Source organism: Ambystoma mexicanum, chromosome 12 (genome assembly GCF_040938575.1).
Source record: "Ambystoma mexicanum isolate Mex_15411 chromosome 12, UKY_AmexF1_1, whole genome shotgun sequence".
NCBI classification, from domain to species: domain Eukaryota; kingdom Metazoa; phylum Chordata; class Amphibia; order Caudata; family Ambystomatidae; genus Ambystoma; species Ambystoma mexicanum.
Window position 1 is genome coordinate 492,370,565 of NC_090936.1, and position 20,477 is coordinate 492,391,041.

The window sequence follows — 20,477 nt, forward strand, 5'->3', positions numbered from 1 at the left end:
GTGGGTACGTAGTATAAGCCTAGAGTAACCAGGTGTATCTCTTGCAAGGGGTTGTCTGAAGACTGCCATGTAACTGTATGACTTGAAACTGGGTATTGTGGGCATCCCGGATCCAGAGGGTGGAACGTTTGTATTTCCTGCACCGGGAGGGATGGATGTCTTGCCTTCTTGTTCTGTGGTTCTGGTTGCCAACACCCGTAGAACTCCCCCCCCCACCCCCCACCCTGTACTCCCCCCACTCCCCCCTACTGGAAGCACCTGTCGCCCAAAGATTGAACTTTAAACTATAAAACTTCTTCCGGGTAACCCGGACTGGGGTGGTAGATTCACCACATGAAGAGCGGCTGCCACGGAGTTAGACTTCCCGTGGAGTTGTGTTGCAGTCCGGTCATTGCGGTGTAGAGGCCTCATCCATTCTCGGTGGTGCTTTCATCGGGGTGCTGTGGCATTTCGGCTTCCGGGCCTGCAGGGGGTTAAGGAGGGTGAGCTGTTTGGGCCTGGGTTTCTGTCCAGGTAGTGTAGGAGGCAAGTGTCGAGTACCAGGGCCATTGAGGATGTGTTTCGAGCCATTCCCACGCCTCTTTAGGGTTGTAGAACAGGTGGGCGATGCCCTCATGATGGACTTTACATAATGCAGGGAAGAAGAGAGCATACTTGATTGACAAGGATTGGAGTTTCTTCGTCACGGAGTCGAAAGATTGGCGGGCCTTTTAGAACTCCTTGGTGTAGTCTGGATAGAACCCTATGCGGAATTCGGTGTATGTGATTGAGCCCGAGGCTCGGGCCATCTGGAGAATAGTGTCTCAGGCTCTAAAAAATGTAAAAGGCGTGCAATAATCGTTCTTGGTGGGGTTCCGGGGGTGGGTCGCCCAATGGGCACTCTATATACTCTCTCAATGGAGAAGAATTTAGACCGTTTTTTTGGGGGCAAAGATATGAGCCAGCGAGTCTTCTAGGAAGAGTTCGGCGCTGGGGCCCTCCTCCTTTTCTGGGATCCCGAGAATCCTATGATTGTTAAGTCGCATCCGTCCTTCGCTGTCCTCTGCGCGGTATTCCAGTTGGTCAACTTTCTTGGAGATGGCTGCCAGATGCTGCTCTAGTTGGCGAACTGTGTCTTCTGTGTCCGATATTCTTTGTTAAGATTCCCCGACTCTGGACGACAGGTTGTGTAGGTCTTGGCAGAGGAGCGACACTTCCGCAGATAGCCCTCCAATTTTGAGTTTCAGAGACGTTCTCGAGTCGCGAATCGGTCTCATTCGGTCGGTTAGTGAGATAGGAGGATCTTTAGTATCTTCCCTGGGTTCTTCCCCCTGTAGGGTTTTTGTGTCCCAGGTCGAGGAGGGGCCCCTTCTGTGAAGAGGTCCATATTGCTTTGTAAGGTTTGTTTTATGGCCTTATCCTTGCCCATGGCGCCAGTAGGCGATCTAAATGAGGCGCAGGGTCTAGATAAGTCGTTTGTGTCTTGGTGAGGCTTGGCATCTAGAGTTTTGCCTGTGTCCAGCCTCTATGATGCCAACCTCTGCTGTGGGTGGTGGGGTGCCAATGAGGCTTCCCCTGGTTGCACGAGGATAGATCCCTCTCCCTTAGTTTGCCAGCTGTGCCTAGTTCAAGAGGGGCTGGGAAGGTGTCCAGGAGGACGGCCGCGCAAGCATGTTGTCGAGGGGGGGGGGGGGTTGAGGGGGGGGGGGGAAGAGTGTCTCGTGGGCCCCTTCCTTGTGCTGGCTGCAGGTAGCAGGGGGGCGAGTTTGTGGCTGATGAGGTGACCCTCTGCAGGCCTACCAGTGGTCTGGTCCCAGTGCTGGCGTTGGGGGGAGGGGTAGGGGGGTAGCAAAGAAACCGTCTCCCCAGGGGAGGGCAGGTGTTGACTGTTGCCCAGGGAGGTGCTTTCGGCGTGTAAGCAGCCCGTCTCTGCTCCATGGGGCTTGGACCCTCCGTCTCCTACTGTGGTGTGGTGTCCTGGGGATCCTCTTGATGGCACTATATCTCCCAGGGGCCGTGGAGTGGGTCCCAGGCTGTGGGGAGGCTCACCTGCCAATGCTTTGGTCCGGCGGGGGGGGAGCAGTTCCAGCCGGTATCCGTGGTACGGTGTCAGGGCACCCCCACCTTCACAATCGAGCGCCAACCGATGATGCACGTTCCACCCTATCACCTGGTCCATATCAGGGCACTGCGGGGATCTTGGGCCGCCAGTTTCAGTGCTGCCTGACTGGATGGCTTCCGACACTGCACCACGTTACACCTCCCAGGCACAGGTGTCGGTCCCGGTTGCTTGGGGTGTAGACTGCTTCTGCTCTGGGTCCACAAGGTCTTCCTCCCCCTTCCCCCCCCCCACCCCGACACCTATTAAGGTGCAGAGTCGGTGCTGCGGGAGGCCTCAGTTGGGCCGAGGGGTCCGTTCCATGTATGCATGGGAGTTCGGGGGGGGTGCGCGCCTGCCCCGGCGTCTCCCTGGTATCGGGAGGAAGAGTTCTCCGGCCTGGAGCAGCTGGCACACCGCCCTCGGGGCCCGCGCCTTCCCACCCGCGGGTTGTTGGGTGTCTTGTGGGCACCAGGGAGCACCTTCAGCCAGGTGTGTGGGGGAGACGGGGGGGGAGAGGAGAGGCCCCCAGCTGCAGTCCGCACTCCCGGTTCTCCCCCTTAGTCTGGGTCCGTCCTCCAGGCGCAGCGGGCTCCGGAGCTGTGTGTGGGCAGCTTGTCTGTTGTCTGGCCCAGGGCAAAAATGGCGGCCGTCACCCAGCCGGAGGCCGCCTGTCCGTTTTACACTTTGCAGGCCCCGGTTTTTGTCGTGATTGCAGCCGGTAGTGCCCATGGGGTACCGCTGCACAGACGTCCCGTCACTTATAGGAACCAGTCCGGAGGGTGGTTCTATTTGCAGGATGTTGGCCACGGTTGCCGGGAGCTGGTTTCTTTAGTCCCTCATGCGCGGCTCGCGCATGCGCAGTCCTGTAGCAATAATTTTTAAAAACCATGTTTTATTTTCAACCGTTTCCCTGTCCCACAACTTGAAAATGGGGGCTCTTTTAGTACGTTTTGCCTTGTCTGCTTCTTTTTCAATAAGTTTCCTCGTCGTTTATTGTCCTCCAGGCATAGATTCTGGTTTTCTGAACTCATTTCAACTAGCTCTTGTGGCATCGCTGCAAGTTAACCTAGTAGTGCTAAGTGATTTGAATATTAGGTTTAATCTCCCTCATGCCCCTGTAGTAGCTCAGTTTTTTGAGCCAATGTTGAATCTTGGTTTAAATCAATGTGTTCATGAGCCAACTCATGCTTTAGGGAATATTTTAGATCTTATTTTCTCAGCTGATTCATGTATTGTTTCCTCTGTTAGGCAAGTCCTATGGTCTGATCACGGCATAGTGGCTTTTCTGATGCATTTCCCGGTGCCATCGCTTAAACCCCACACTACATCTATTATGACGCGTAATTGGCGGTCTGTGTAGCGCAATATGTTGGCGTCTATGAAGGATGACAGATGCAATAGCGTCCCAACGGTGGATCACTCTTTCCTATCTCGGAAGGCCCTCAGAGCCATGATTCTCGGATGTGCTTCAAGCAGTATGCCTTGGATTGAGACAAGCCATACACAAGTGGCATCTAAGTTACTTACCTGTAGCTCCTGTTCTCCAGTATGGGTCTGTCATGGATACACATGCTCATGAATATGATTAAACAGCAGTACATATACACAACCACGTGAGGTGGCAAGGCTCAAGAGAAAGCAATACACTTACCCCTAGGACAGACTCACCTCAAGCAAACCGGTTGTGTAGCACCGCTTGGCCGACCCAGGACTCCTCCCTAGAATTACAGTTGACGCAGTAGAAGCTCATGAAGGTGTTCATGTACCTCCACGTAGCAGCCCTGCAGATTACAAGCACGGGCACACCAGAGAGAAAGGCTGTCGTTGCTGAGATGGCTCAGGTGGAATTGGCACTCGGCCGGCCTGGAAGGGGTCTGCTGGCCAGACGATGACAGTGCATGATGCAGCCAGAGAGCCACCTGGAGATGGAAGCCTTAGACAAGTCTTTCCTCTGATTCACAGGTCCAAAATTGACAAACAATTGTGGGGTCTTGCGAAAATCCTTTGTGCGTGCCACATGAAGCTTCAAGGCACAAACAACGTCCAGCAAATGCAACCCCCTTACAGCGGGCGAGGAAGGATTCGGGAAGACGGAATTCAGAAGGAACCTTCAGCACAAAGGTTGGGTAGTTCCGTAGCACAATCTTTGAAGCATGGAAAGACAAATATGGTTGCTTGCAGGAGACTGCCTGAATCTCCACGACCCGCCTGGCCGAGGTGATAGCTACTACGAAACCAGTCTTCCTTGAGAGGAACATCAGCAGGGCCAGATGCAAAGGTTCAAAAGGAGGCCTCATCAGCTTAGCCAGCACAACATTGAGCTCCCAAGCATTCACTGGTGCAAAAGTCCTGAAGAGGCCTTTGAGGAACTCCTTGATAAGCCTATGTGACCACAGCAAGGGCTTGCCCGGCATTCGTGTATAGCTGGATAATTAAAGTTACTCAGTGTAGTGACTAGAGTACTCAATCATTGGGTCCCCTTTCCTCCATCCTTGTGGGCGTCCCACAACATGGAGATGGTACCGAAACCTTTGGCAGCAAAACAATGAGCTTCCCCTTTAAATTTAGTATAGCGTGTGGGTGCGCAGCCTCGGCGTGGGAACGCCCCACCTAGGCCCGGCCCTCTGGCACCTCACTTCAGTCCCCTTTGAACACATCAGACGCTAAGATACCTGCCTACTCATATTACCTATAAGTCATTGGCATACTAGCGGAGGAAGGCGGGGACGGACGTATGGCGCAAAGGGGACTGAGTATTCTAGTCACTGCAGTGACTAACTTTAATTACTCCTACATATCCGTCCCCTTACCTCCATCCTTGAGGGTGATTCCACCGAACAAGAACAGAGGGTGGATCTATGACAACCTGCCTCATATCTAGGATAATGCAAAAAGGATCTTCAGAAACGCCTGATCAAACTCTGCATCGTGCCTGGAGCTGGTGTCCAGCGAATAGTTCTTAAAGAAGTGTGACGGAGTGGCTTAAGCAGCCGCCTTGCTGATGACATCCTTGGAAGCATGTCTCTAAAACGCGACCGCTGTGGCCTTAGCTCTGACCGCATGGGCATGAATCCCCTCGGGAACAAGTTTGCCCATGGCCATGTGCGCCTCTGAAATGGCCTGCACCATCCAACGGGCTTTGGAACTCTTGGAAGCCTGAGAGCTGGGGGAGGAGCCCCCAAAAGACAAAAGCAATGCCTCAGAATTTCTGAACAATTTCATCCGAGAGAGAGAAAACTTGAGCACTCCTCTTGAGGTCCAAGGAACATAGGTCCCTCTCTGCCTCAGACTGTGGGTTTGGTAAGAACACTGGCAGGCAGATCTCCTGATTCCTGAACGGAGAGACCACCTTGGGCAAGAAGTTTGGGTGAGTGCACAAGATGACCTGGTCGTTGTGAAAACTGGTGAAGGGCTCACACGAAGACAAAGCCTGCAGCTCACTAACCCTGCGTGCAGAGGTGAGAGCCACTAATAAAACAATTTTTAGCTTCACCACGCGGATGTACACAGAGGCAATCAGCTGGAAAGGTTTGCGTTGCAAAGCTGCTGGAAGCACATTAAGGTCTCAGATTGGATTTGGCCTATGCACCGGAGGAAAAAGTCTAGAGAACACGTTAAGGTGGGCCTTAACCACTGGGTTGGCTGCCGAAAATACATGCTATGGCTGCCAAATATGTGCGTTAAGTATCAGGTGTGCTGAAAATGCCAGTACCTCATCCAGAAGACTGGGTCCATACCCTTGTCACGATCCCAATGGCAGAACCTAGTCCATGTGCTTGTATACTGGGACCGAGTCAAGGGCCTGCTGAATGATGTCCCAGTTATCTGAAAATATGGCATGCTGAAGCCTCAGCTGATCAGGAATCAGGCCGCCTGGGCCAGTGTGGCTTGGTCCAGATGCTCCACTGCCCCACTCTGCAGCGTCAGGAAGCCCGTGCTGGGGATTGGAAGATGGACAGGACCCTGGGAGCACAACTGCAGCAAATCCGAAAAGCAGGGTATCTAAGGCCAGTGGGGAGCAACCAGGATGAGGCTGCAGCCCACAGAAGACCAGAACTTGCGGAGGGTCTGCTGGAGCAGAGGGGTGGGCTGGAACAAGTAACATTTGCAGCCGTGCCAACAGATCTGGAAGGCATCTCCCAGTGACCCCTGAAATCCAACCTGCCCATGAGGAAAACTGGGGGAACTTGGCATTCAGGGGGGATGCAAACAAGTCCAGTTCCGCAAACCCCCAACGCTAGAACAGAGGCAACACGGAGTTGTTGTGCATCTCCACCTCGGTATTGAACCCCAAGTGACAAATTAACTGCTTATTCATTTGCTTTCCCTCGACAGGTGGACTGCTGAAATCCAAATCCCATCCATCAGTGCCCATCCCAGATCGAAAACACCTCCATGCAGAGAGGGGAAGGGGGGGATGGGTGACAGCCTGCTTTTTCGGGTAAAACATGGTAGAATTGTTGGTCCGGACTACACCAACTTGTCCCTTATTATGGGCAAAAATGCATTGAGGGCCAGGTCCACTGCCCTGAGCTCGAGCAGAATGACATGTAGGAGAGCTTCCGTTCTGGACCATGCTCCATGAATCGCATAGCCCTCGAGAGTAGCACCCCAGCCTGAAAGAGAGGAGTCCATTGTCACCACCAGGGTAGGCTCCAGTCGGGTTAAGGGAGCTCTCACTGAAACATTGCCGTCCATCATAGAAGATCTGGCAGAAGGGGCGGCGGTATAGGGATCCTATCTGACTGAGAACCCATCTCTTGATCCCAATTGGCCACCAGGTAGAGTTTGAGGCGCCTCAACTTGAGGCGGTCATGCTGTACAGTGAGCGCGCAGGAGACCATCAGGCCCAGAATGTGCTGGAACCATCATGCGGAGGTGGCCGTACTGGCCAGAAAGTGCCTCAACGCCTTGCGGAGGGACAGAAGCCTCTGGGGCATGGGAAATACCCACTGAACTGTAGTGTTCCAATGCACCCCAAGGAAGACCAGTTCCTGGGAGGGGCACAACTGTGACTTTCTTTGGTTGAGGGAAAACCACAGCAGATAAAGGATATTTGGCAGGAGTGCACCATCCCTTCGGGTGATACCACCCTCACCTGCCAGTCATCCAAGTAACGCTATAGATTATGGCCCTACAAGTGGAGAAGGCCCGCTACTGCATTAATCAATTTCACAAAGACACGAGGGGCTGCGTTCAAGCCAAGGGCAGCATCTTGTACTGAAAGTGGTACAACATCATTGTGAATTGCAGAAACTTCTGATGCAGGTGATATATGGGTACATGCAGGTATGCATCCCTGAGGTTCAAGGAACACATCCAGTCCCCTGCACACCGTGACTTGGCTATGTGCGTGGGAGTAATCATCTTGAAGCGTTCCAGCAGTAAGGACAGATTTAGAAATGACGGGTCAAGGACTACCCTCAGGCCAGCCTGGTTGTTCTTGAGGAACCGCAAAAATCCTGGAGTAGTAAAAAAGCCCCTGTCTACAAGAAGAACCGGTTCCATCACCTGCATCTCCAAGAGCAAAAGGACCTCCCGTAATAGGGCTGGGGAGCCGATCTGACAGAGGAGGAGAGGATGGAAGAGGAGGACTGAAGCCTGTGGAGACTACAGAGATGATCCACAGGTTGCTGAAAAGACGCTTCCAGTTGTCCCGGAACATAGCCAAATGGCCCCCCCACAGGCGAGCTGTGTTCCCCGACCTTGATGTCAGTGCTTCTTGGCATCAGAGGCAGTGGCAGAGGAGGGGGATGGAAAAACCTGCACTACATCCTCTGCTACTTCCGCCGGTTGTCGCCCAGTGACAACAGGCCTCTGGGTACCACTGTCTCGGTACCCCTTGAAGCCGGCACGCAGGGTTTTAACTCGGACCTACCCTGGGATTGAGGGAAAGACTTCTGCCCTGGTTTTGTCAGGATGGCCAAGGCCTTGGCGGTTTGAGTGTAGGTTTTTTTTATTTTTATTTGTGAGTTTGTCGGTTGACGAATGAAAAAGGTCCACGCCCTCAAAGGGCAGAGCCAGGATCCGCTCCTCTACATCAGATGAAAACTTTGTGGTGTGCATCCACGCCATCCTTCTCATCCTGACCACAAGGCACAGCCCTCTGCTGGCTGTGTCGATGTGCGAGACCAAAGTCTCCAGGAGTTCCTGTTCAATGTCCCAGGCAACTGTCAGACCGGCCTTGAGGGAGGCTTGCCTGTCAGAAGGGAGGTCCGCAGAGATTTCCCCAAGCTCCTGCCACAGCTTCTGGTTAGCCACAGCCAAGAGGGCGCCTGTGTTGGCTTGCTGCAGATGCAGTACTGAGATGGAGTAACTGCGCTTTCCCGAAGGACTCAAGGACTTTGTCCTCCTTCGAGAGGAAGTGGCTCCCGTGAAGGAAGACGATGAAGACAATGGTTTAGAATACAAGAAGGTAGCAGCCACCACAGAGGAATGAGGCTGCAGGTGGGTGGCACAGAGGATTGGTTCCCAGTTTGTCAGCCTAAACCAGCTGTCCAACTTCTTGTTCATCTGGGCGTTGGCTCTGGGCTTCTCCAAGACCTTACGCGCTACCTGCAGGTCATCGATCTGGAGGGGGATGCCAGACTGGATCGTGGTGCGTTTCCCCAAGACCTCTGCTAGCACACCCGACTCCTGACAGGTTTCCTCCGGAAAAGGAACCCCCAAGAACTCTGCCAGGTCCTGAAGGCGGTCATGGAAGGGATTAATGGATGGTGAGGGTTCATCGTCCTGGGTGTCATCGTTCCCATCGTCCCTCTCCTCCCCTCCCCTTTTTACAGACTGAGGAGAATCCGAGCCCTGGGACACAGGTGCCAGCGGAGTCCCCTCCAGGTCTGGAGCCGCTGACAGGTCCAACTGACAGGAGTAGGTGGTGGGGGCCAGAACCGGTAGAGGAACTGGCACCGGAACCAGGAGCGAATGAGGAACGGGAGGTGTAGCCAGAGGGGGGCCGGGAGGCATCACATGCGGGATGACCTCCATCATGTCCTTCAGGAGCCCCCTCAACTGAGGTGAGCACATGAGAAGGAATCGCTCTAAGCATCAGTCGTCACAAGTCGCCGGATCCAAAGAAGCCTGGCCCACCGAGGTGCCTGGTGCGTGTGGCCGTACGGCTGTGATGGGTAGATGTATCTCTGCGGGAACCAGAAACCTGCACCTTAGGATCCATTGCCACTTTCGGAGGCAATGGGGCTGGGATCATCCTGTAAAGCCCACTCGATGGCAGTAAGCACTGGCGGACCCTGAGCCGGATCCAAGGTGGCCGCCTGCCTTGCAAGCTCTCCCACGCACAGCTCCATTTTGAAGCATTGCACCACGCCTTGGGCAGGAGGGCGCAGAGGCCCTGAGCCAAGAGAGGCCTCAGAGGATACAGCTTGGGTTTTGCATCCGAAGCAGCAGCATCGACCTCCGAGATCCCTCTGGTAGACGCTCTACTCTCAGCCGGACGGCTGGTAGTCGTAGCGCCCTGATTCATGACCTCGGAGCGAGCTCCGGTAGGCTGGGAGCCCTCTGCACCTGTGCCCATAGCCGTGCTAGATCTAGCAGAGGACAGACTCTTGAAGGTAGCACTCAACGATGCTTTACCCCCTGGGGTAGAAGTGGACAAGCCTGATCGTCCTTCCGAGGATAGCCTGGTAGGGGCCCCCGGGCCCTTCAGCTTGGGAGCCGGTAGCCATAGAGGTCTTGGGCCTGCCAGAACATGAATCCGAGGAACCCCAATCCGTGGGAACCCTAGGGAAGGAGTTGCCACGCTGTGGAGTTGAGCTCAGCAGAGGGCCTACCTTATCTTGACGAGATGTCCTGGAGGCAAAGTCCTTGAGGTGGGGTAGAGGAGAAGTGTTGATCTCCAACCAAGACAAACGTTTCTCCAATGTCCTGTGACAGAGTGCTGCAGGCCAAGCAACAGTCCCAGCGGTGGTCGGGCCCCAAGCACTCAAGACAGAGCATGGGGGTCCGAGGCCAGGAACGCACAGTCACATGAGGCACATCTCATGAAGCCTCCTGCAGTCAACATGTGCTGGGAGAGGTGAGGCATCGAAGTGAAATAAAAATTGAAAAAACAGGGAGTAAACGGAAAGCTAAATAAGTAACCATCCGTGCAGAAAAAGGGACTGAGGTGAGGCGCCAGAGGGCGGTACATCAGCAGGGCGTTCCCACACCAGATGCCGCACTACACTAGATTTAAAGGGGAAGCTCATATTTTCACTGCCAAATGTTCTGGTACCTTCCCAAGTTGGGGGACGCCCACAAGGATGGAGGAAAGGGGATGGGATGTACGAGCATGGCTGGCAGGTGCACCTTGATGGAGGAGTAAGCCAGACCAGCCTTGGCCAGTGAAAGCAGGTATGGAAGGAGCTGTGGCGATGTGATCTGCAGGAGTCATTTTCTTAGTCCAGCTGTGATGACTAGTAGCGATTTAAGTAGATATAACAATGGTACTGACCTGAAAGATGGCTCAGGCTCACAGAAGTAGTGAAAAGCCTCCAAAATAAAACTTGAGTCCCTGAGTGAGAAAACAGGAGCTCGAGGAATCTCTAGGAAACCCTCTGGGGAATAAAACCGAATAGCGAGAAGTAGGTTCTTCTGCTCCTCTGTTGTTTTAGAGCTTTGAAGTCCAAAAGGCTAATACTAGCGGTTGATGTAGCTCTTTAACAGCTAAGGGACTGGGAGTCAAGTGTTTGTGGCGGTGTGTTTGTGCCACGTAAAGATGTTGCTGGTTTCAATGATTATTGTCTGCAAAAGGGTGCAGAGATAAGCGAGAAAATGGATATCCTGACGTGGAGAAAATGAACAGCAGCAAAGCGACACAGCACAGCCGGGATTATAAAGTGGCAGCCGGGGAGCAAGTGTTGACCAATAACAACCATTGCTGTGCCGTGCGGAGAGAGCTGCACTGCTGAAATTAAGTCCCGGAGGGACGGAAAAGACTGCAGTAAGGCAACGAAAAGAAATAAGGTGTCTAAGGAGGCTGAAAAATATAGGGGTAGAAATAGCCCAATGTAATGGGAAAGCACAGAAACAAAATGACAAGAAGGTAATCAAACCTGCAGACAAACAGAGCGGGAGGCAATAGGGACATGCAGAAGTTTGAAGTGACACGCTTAGCTTTATGGGTTTTAAGTTATGTGACAATGGATTGAGGGATGGGTAACCATTTCGAGAAACACTAGAGTGTTGCAGTGAATTTACACTGGTAGAGCTCTTTGACTCCATCTTGGATGTAGTTGCTAATCTGTACACATGCATCCTTTTCCACCTGCGCCATAATGATCAGGTTTGGCACACAGGTCATGACACCAGCACCATACCGTGAATCGCTTCCATTTGTTGCCGCAGCAAGACAGCACATTCCAGCGGAAGAGCATAATGTCCAAACTTTAGGGTTGCAGGAGCAGGCCGTGAGGCTCAGCAACGCTGGGTCGTGATGCAGTATCGATCCACTCTCTCTGGCGAGAAGGCCAGAAAGTGGAGGCAGCCGGATGGATAGTGCCAATGACAGACAGAGCAGGTCCGGGTGCCAGATCTGTCGTGGCCAAGCTGAAGCGATGAGGATCATCCTGCAAGGACGTTGCCCGAGTTTGTTGATCACATGTAGGAAAAGCAGGATCGGAGGCAAGGCGTACAGGGAGAGCGCATCGCATGGGAACGAGAAGGCATCCCCCAGGCTCCCCGGTTGAGGGAACATGCTAGCGAAACTGTAGCACCTGAAGATGGCCGCAGTTGCGAAGAGGTCGATCTGGGGTTTCCCCACTTGCTGAAGAAACGAGCTACTTGCACCTGCTGAAACTCTTATTAGTGGCAGGACCACAGCTCCCTGAATAGCAAGTCTGCAATGGTGTTCTGATGCCTTCCACGTGAAAGGGACAAGGAACAGGTCTTTAAGAATGGCCCAGTGCCATAGGTCTTGGGCCTCCCAGGAAAACACCAAAGAGCACACTCTTCTGGATGAAGAACATGGGGGTGATATCTGTGAAAATGTGCACCACCTTACCCCCCAACTGAGGTAGGAACAACTTAAGGGCCCAGAAGACTGCCAGGAGAACCAGAACGTTCATGTGGAGGTCCTTCTCTTAAGGAAGCCAGAGATCCCTGGCATGGGTCCTGTGTGGGCCCCAACCCTTCCAGGGAGGCATCTGTGGTGACCGTGGCCTTGAGTGGAGGTATCTGGAAAGGGGCCCCTTTTGCGAGATGTGGTTGTACTCCCCAGAATCGTAGAGCTTGTCGAAACTCCTGGTTGAGAATGACCTTGTCCATCCAAGAGCCAGTGATCTGCATCCACCGTGCATCCAGGAACACTTGAAGAGGCCTCATCTGGACCCTGCAAAATGGGACGAGGTGAATGTAGGAGGTCATCATGCCCAACAATAACGATGCATCGCACTGTGCCGTTGACAGGTGCTGCACCTTACCCAGGATGATCATCACCCTCTCCTCTGAGGGGGTAGCCAGGCATGTGACCGTATTGAGGCAGGCGCCCAGGAGCATGGCGTTATGCTATGGCTTCACGCAGGACTTCGGATAGCTGATGGTGAATCCAAGATCCATCAGAAGGCGAATGGTCGCTGTGCTGTGCTGTGCTGGACTGCCATCGTGTGAGAGCGGGAGTGGATCAGCCAGTCGTCTAGATATGGGTAGATGTGGATCCCCTTGAGGCGTAGATGCGCAGCCACCGGAGACAAACACTTTGTGAACACTCTTTGCGCTGACTTCAGGTTGAACAGGTCCTTGAACTGATAGTGCTGCCCCTAGACCACGAACAGTAGGAACTTCCAATATTTTGCGTGAATGGGGATGTGAAAGTAGGCATCCTCCAGGTCCAACGTCACCAAGAAATCCCCTTCGTCCAGCTGTCCGAGAACATGCTACAATGTGACCATTCTAAACTTTTGGGATTTCACGCCACCCTCCTGAATTCTTCCGAACCAGCAAGTATCTGCAGTACACTCTGGAGCCCCGGAGGCACCGGGGATGGGCTGTATCGCCCCCTTTCCTAACATGACCTGAAAGTCCTGAAGCAGCTCTGCCATGTGTAGTTCTTGAGGTGCCACAGGGGGAATTTGAGGAACCTGTGTTGGAACTCCAAGGAGTGTCCCTTGCGAAGAACATCCAGCACCCATTTGTCTGTGGTGATGGTCTTCCACATGTTGACAAAATTCAATAGTCGTCCTACCACAGAGGTGTGCAAGTGGCAGCCCGGATCCACGGCCAGTTCAGGCTCGCTTGGATGTCTGCGCCCTGGCCTGCAAACAACCTCCGTCGGCCGCCTGAGCAGTGGAGTGGGAGGGCAGCCGATCAGGGGTGTTGCACCCATTGGAGGACCTGCTGGACTTCCTGTTAGAGGATTGAAAGGACAACAAATTCTGTTGTTGCAATGTTCCCAGCGAGTGGGCAGTCTTTGCGTCCTTCTTACTCGCCTGGAGAGATTTGCATATGGTCTTTCCAAAAAGGTTGTCCCCATCAAAAAGAATGTCCACCATCTTGGACAGGACATCCGCCCTGAAGTTGGTGGCCTTCAGCCACCCCTGTTGTCAAAGGGACACACCGTTGCCCATCGGACAGAACCCGCTATCTGCAATGTTCGCAGCTACCAAGATGGCATGATCAGATGACCACTTCAACCTCCTGTAACAGGGCCAGGGCCTAGACCCTCTTATCCTCTGGCAGGAAATCCAAAAGAGGTCAGAGCTTACACAACAGCCCGCTGTTGTAGCAGGATAAAACGGGCAGGGCATTTGCAGCCATGATGGTGGTGGTTGCGGTGTAAATGATGCGCTTGCACATTGCATACAGTTTCTTCCCCTCTTGATCAGGCGGCACCATGGCTGAAGATGATGGGTTCGCCGAGTGCTTCCTGGTGGCGGAAGAAACCACGCACTCCAGAGAAGGCTGGGACCTCAAGCACCTGCGAGCCGAGTCAGGAACCTTGTACTTCTTCTCCAGCTTATATCGCTTGGGAGGCGTGGTACTCCGTGTCTTCATCAAGGCCAAACACCCCTCCCAGACATCATACAACAGAGGAATCAACATAACAGTCTTCCACCTGGACTCTTGTCGTTGTTAGAGGAACCCTTCCTTCGACTCCTCTGGCACCAAATTGAAGAGGGTAGAGGCCCGCGATGATATGGTATGGCTGGAACCGACCTCATTTGGTGGTGAAGCCCTGTTGGGCTTGTCTGCACACATAGTGCCTCTGTCTGCCGGTACATAGTCATTGGGCTCATCAGTCTGAGTTGCTGTAGTGCCCCTATGCATATCTGTGCCTGTGTGTGGGGGCTCTTCCCCTACAGGGGTCAAGGCCCGATGATGGAACGCCTCAGGTCAGCCAGGTCTTTGACCTACGCTTTGGACTGGAAAGGCTCTTGGTCCACAGCCTTGTGGGACGGAGCCGGCGCAGTTGCAGCAAGCAGTCTTTGTTGTATCTCTGATACCAGCGTGTAAAGTGTCGTAAGGATGTCCAACGACATGTCCCCGGGTGCAGGCTGAGGGGTATAAATGTGCAGCCGGCAACAACTCCGGGTTGATGCGTCTCCTTGGGCTAGGTGGCGATCTGGGTTCATCCTGTGGCGACCCTTCTATGGACATGGTCTCACGGCCCCCTTCATAGTCCGATTAGTAGTCCTTGGGCAAGTGTTTGTCCTCTGAACTTGTGTGGATGTGAACAGGCCCACTGGATGCATCCTTTGGCCTTGTCGGGGACACACTCCCCTGCCTGGTGAGGGTGCGTGGGGGGGACAGGCAAGGCCCACGTGCGTTAGTCGCTCCCTTGCTCTTATACGATTCCTTCGGGAGAGGGGCGACTATGGTAACAGCCAGCCTCACAGGGGCGTCAGATGTCATTGGCAGCGCTGCTGCATAGGATGTATGCCGTGTTGGCAAGGCAACCTGTGGGGTTGCTGTTGTCATGATTGTTTAGACAACCCTCATTACCAGGACCTCTTTGGACGAAGTTGTGACGGCCGTCGACAGGGTTGTCCATGCAGTGAATGTTAAAGCTTTCGTCGATGGGATCACCGTCGACTAGGTCGACGCTGAAGCGGTCATCGACAAAGTCATTGTCTTGGTTGCTGATGGTGTAGTCGACTAGGAACAAGAGGAGCCACCCGAGGCCCTCATTTGCAGGCTTGTCCGTAGACGAAGCTTCAAAGGGGTCAAGGACTTTCTCTAATAGGGAGCCCCCCTCACTGGCAGGCTCACCATGGATGTAGATGGCAACGGTGATCGTGTCCTTCCCGAATTGGGACCCGTGGCCACGGCGAACCCAGCAGGATCCGTAGCATGGAGCTTTGCCTTCATTTGGACCCCGGGGACAGGGCATCCTCAAAGAACCGCAACCTCTTCTCAGAGGAAGTTCGCTCATGGGGCCAAACCGTGCCCGGATGCAGCGTCAGAGGCCTTCCCCCAACCTGAGCATCGCTGCCAACCTGCTGTAATTGTCTTTTTTCATCTACTGCAAAATAACACAGCAAATCTCACATCCCTCCTCATCGTAGTCCGGATGCAGGCAATACAAACACTTGTGATGTCGATCTTCGACATATATCTTTCTCAATCCACATTTCGTGCATATCTTAAAGAGACTCCTCTTCTCTCCAGACATGGTGGAAGGCTTGAAGTAGGCCCAAGCATGGTCTTCTCGAAAACTACGGTAGTCGACCTACTGACGAACGATGGAACAAAATAAGTCAAAAATACTATCCTGGGGGGTGTGGCCTGCAGGCGAGCAATCTAGACTTGTTCCCTCATCCCTCCCGGGCCGCCAGCTAAATCCTGTCTTTTATCCTGCAAATTGGCATCGCACTGCGAGAGAAACAGCAGATACAGGCGGCGGAACCCTCATACAGCGGGTCGCTGCAATATCAGCCTGAACCGGAGAGAGGATCATGCCTTACATGCTGCCGAAAGTGGGAACAGCCGACGCCAAAGATTGAACACAAGATTGCCGCCAGGGCTGAGAAATGAAAGACACATAAGGCGTAACGAACCCTCTGCAGAAGCCACAGTGAATACCAGAGCGCTGCACGTCACTGACCTGGACCTGTGGCTGTGGAAGAACGGGGGGGGGCCCACACGGTGCAGCAGGGACTGGACGCGACCCAGTCTGCAGGTGCCGGAGAGAGCCTCCTGCCAACACGAAGGTGCGTGAGCGAACTGTGGGCCACTCAGCCGCACACACCACAGAGCATTCTAATGTACCCTTGAGAGCTGTCGGTGCTAAACAGGCTGCATCGATCTGGGGCCTGCAGGGCGCTGCCTGCCCGAGACCCGAATAGCGGAAGTTAATCCAATCTGCAACCAGCGCTACAACAGGGGCTTAGGCTCCTCACCGTGAACCGGACGGTGGAGGCAGGACAAGTCGATAACGAAAGTGGACCCGCTCTCGCATAGATTTAACCAACATGGCCACCACAACCTAACAGCTGCAGTATGACCTGCTGAGAGTGTATACTACGCGAGCTGCAGCATACATGGAACACAGGACCAGCTAAATGAAGGGTGGCAATCTGCGAGTCCATGCCAGATGGAATTGGTTTATAGTCCCTCCCGCAGCTGGTGGAAAAGGCACTTAACAGTCTATGCTGGAGGAAAAGGAGGGCGCAGACAAGACACACGCCTGACAAAAGCAGGAACCAAGCCCATCAACAGCAGCGGAATGCGGAAGGGAAAGGAAATAGCCCCTCCTTGCAAGACAGTCAGCACCTGAGAGGTGAACAAATAGAAGCGCGCCAGAACACACCGGCCCCGAGCTCCCAATCATCCCAATCATCCAACACGCGAGGCGCCCTGTGAGCACACCAACAGACCACGCTGTGAGCGCAAGTGTAGACCTCCTTCCACACCTTAGAGTCACTACACCTGGGACATTAAAAAAAAAAGTGCAGGGCGCGGCAGAACCCGCTCTGTACCAGTACTGGGGGAAGCAAGGACATATCCATGCACCATAGTCAATGCACGTGCCCAACCCACCGAAGCACGACCGATCTCACTGGCCATAGAGAACATAGGCACCGAAGGTCGCACAGTCGACGGGCGTGGTGCAAATAGGAAGGAAGAAACAGATACCACGGCCTCAGTTGCCTGCCAAAGCAGAGTTTGACCTGAAGCCAGTGTATGCATGGAGGCCTGATGAAAAGCAGAACCGCATAAGGCTGTGACACTGTCCCCACAACGATCATCAGAGGTAACATTAGTACCGACACATATACCAAAATACTACTGTGTCGCCCGAGCCTGCAGTGACCCGGAAACACCCCTGCGGTGGCCGAAATCTCGGACCCAGGCCTACTATCAATCTTACTAAGCGTTGGGCAGCATTTGCAATGGACCGCCGACTTATCCACAGACAGAAGGGTCCTACCGAACCAAGTGTGACACAGGATTGTAAAGGATTCAAACGCCCAATCCTCGATCCAACGACCAGGCCATCGACATACAGCCCAGAGATTCAAAACTCAACAGCCAGAAGAGGGGACACAGATCCCCGGCAGGAATACACCGAGAGAATAAGACACTGAGCGAGCCCATGGGAAAGAACAGGCCGCAAGCGCTAGTCCCCACAAGGACCGAGATGTCTTAAGAATTGTCACGTGGAATGTCAGGGGGATGAACGCATATGTCAAGAGGCTAAGGATTTATACCTGGTTGAACAAAACAAGGACCCACATTGCACTGTTGCAAGAGACGCACCTGACGGCGGAAAAACAGGCCAAAATAAAGAAAAAATGGGGAGGCCAGATGTATAGTGCAACATACTCCAACTACGCTAGAGGAGTCATAACCTGGGTCGCCCCGGGCGTCCCATTCCAGCTCATCAACCAAGAGAAAGACGCGGAAGGGAGAATCCTGGTAGTCCATGGGATGCTAGAAAATCGGGAGATATGCCTCGTAAACACCTATGCCCCTAACCACGACGCTACAGCCTTCTTCAGGACGCTCCCGCCCCGGCTGGCCCCGTACAGGAATGCACCGATGATTTGGGCAGGCGACCATAATTGCACACTGGACCCCTGGCTGGACAAGTCGGACAATAAGCACAAGAGAGCGACGCCGCCAGCGAGAGCACTACAACAGATACTAGACCAGCTCGAGCTCGAGGACATCTGGAGGAAGGTACATGGGGAAGAGAGGGGATACACGCATTATAGTGCCCCACACAAGACATTCACACGGATAGACTACCTGTTTACGGGCAAGGAGACACTGGGGGAATTCACTGAGGCACACATACACGCGCGAACCCTATCTGACCACGCCCCCCAGACGATCACATGGGCGCACACACACAGGAGAGCCCCTATACCAACATGGAGATTGAGGGCAGAGGCATTATTGGACGCGGGCTTCCAGGAACACATCCAAAGCGTAATAGAAGATTATTTTGAAGATAACGAGGGTAGTGTGGAAAGCACAGGAACGGTCTGGGAGGCCTTCAAGGTGGTAGTCAGAGGGGAGGCGATGGGGAAAATGGGAGGTCTCAGACGAGAAACCCTAGCACAACTAGATGAGTTAGAAAGGAGAATCGAGAAGGCTGAAAGACAAGCGGGGGAGAAGGGGGCGGAACAAGAGAACCTCACCACCCTGCGACAACAGTGCGTGGAGACCTGGGAAAGATTGGGACGGCTAGACTATGGGAAATATATACAGAAACTACATGCTGAGGGGGACAAGCCTAGCAGACTCCTGGCCTGGTTAACCAAGCAGGAGACTAAGCGGGAGCCAATTAATGAAATTCAGAACAGAAAGGGAGAGGTGATAAGATCCCAAGAGGGAATAAACGAGGTGTTCTCGCAGTTTTACGAGGACTTATACTCCAGGGTCCAGGAGGCAGAGGAGGGGGACCTGAAGGAAGCCCTCGCGGAAATTAGACTCCCACAATTGACGGAGGAGCAGGCCCAAATATTAGACGCCCCTCTCACTGTAGAGGAACTAACGGAGGTAATCGCCCAGCTCCCGACAGGGAAATCTCCGGGGCCAGATGGGCTCCCGGGGGAATTTTACAAACAATATAAAAATGACATAGTCCCGAGACTGCTAGAAACACTAGAAGAAGCATATGAGAAAGGAAGACTCCCGAGTAGTATGTCAGAATCTATAATAATCCCGATCCTTAAACCAGATAAGCCCCCCCTTGAATGCGGTTCCTACAGACCGATTTCCCTAATAAACCAGGACTCCAAGATCCTGACGGCGGCACTAGCCAACCGCCTGAAAAGAGTGATACCCACCCTGATCCACACGGACCAGACAGGGTACGTGCCAGAACGAAACACGTCCTGGAACCTGCGCAGACTCCACTATGTTATAGAAAGGACAAACCAGGAGGGAGGGGAGTGTGCTGTAGCCTCACTGGATGCAATCAAAGCATTCGATTCGGTGGGATGGGACTGGCTCCTGGGAACGCTCACCCACTATGGGATTGGACAAGGGTTTACAAGATGGATAGAACTATTATACAAAGACCCGAGAGCGAGAGTCAAGACGGGTAGACAAGTTTCTAGGGAATGGGGCATAGAGCGAGGCACAAAACAGGGATGCCCCCTGTCCCCAATGTTATATATCCTGGCCCTGGAGCCGTTCGCAGTATTCCTAAGAACGGATTACAAAGACACGGGCATAGAGATAGACGGGGAAACACACCAGATATCCATATACGCAGACGATATACTCCTTTACATACAGAACCCACGCACCCACCTGCAGGACTTACTAGAGGCGCTGCGCGCATTTGGTAGGTTATCTGGAATAGTGGTCAACAGAGAAAAATCCCTGCTGTTTCCCCTGGCAGGCCTACGCGCAGTGCCGTCAGATCAATTACCGCCTCTGGGCATCACATGGGCCCCGAACACCTTCAAATACCTGGGAGTGGACATCTATCACGACACCATGGAAACACACGCAGGTAACACACAAGTAGCTTTAGACAAAATTGAAAAGGCTATGAAATTCTGGCAGACGCTACCGTTGGGCATGATAGGCCGGGCGGCACTACTAAAAATGACAGTCCTACCCCGACTCTTATATTACTTCACTAACATCCCATACAACATACCAAGGCCCTTCTTCAAGCGCCTACACACTATGGCGAGAACCTTCCTATGGGGAGGGGGGCGAAACAGGGTGGCACTAAGCACACTACAGAGAAGCTATGAGAGGGGGGGCATCAAACTCCCAGATTTTGAATATTACTATTTGGCAGCACAACTCCAATTTGTGGTGCGATGGCTGGGCGAGGAGACCTCAATAGATGCAATAATTATTGGGCCAACACTCCGGAGGTATTACCTGAGAGAATTATTATGGGTCAATGCCGCCCAAGCCAAAGACCTACCCAAAATAGCCCAACTAGGCCGAACACTATGGAAAAGAGCCTGGAAGACACAGGGCATACGAGACCCCT

At 53.3% G+C, this 20,477-nt stretch overlaps 1 protein-coding gene across 1 annotated transcript in view; it reads right to left on the reverse strand.

Moving 5' to 3' along the window:
- The window catches only part of NUP205 (nucleoporin 205), a 1,887,652-nt gene that overhangs the window by 1,246,755 nt on the left and 620,420 nt on the right, over positions 1–20,477 (reverse strand). The window lies entirely within an intron of this gene.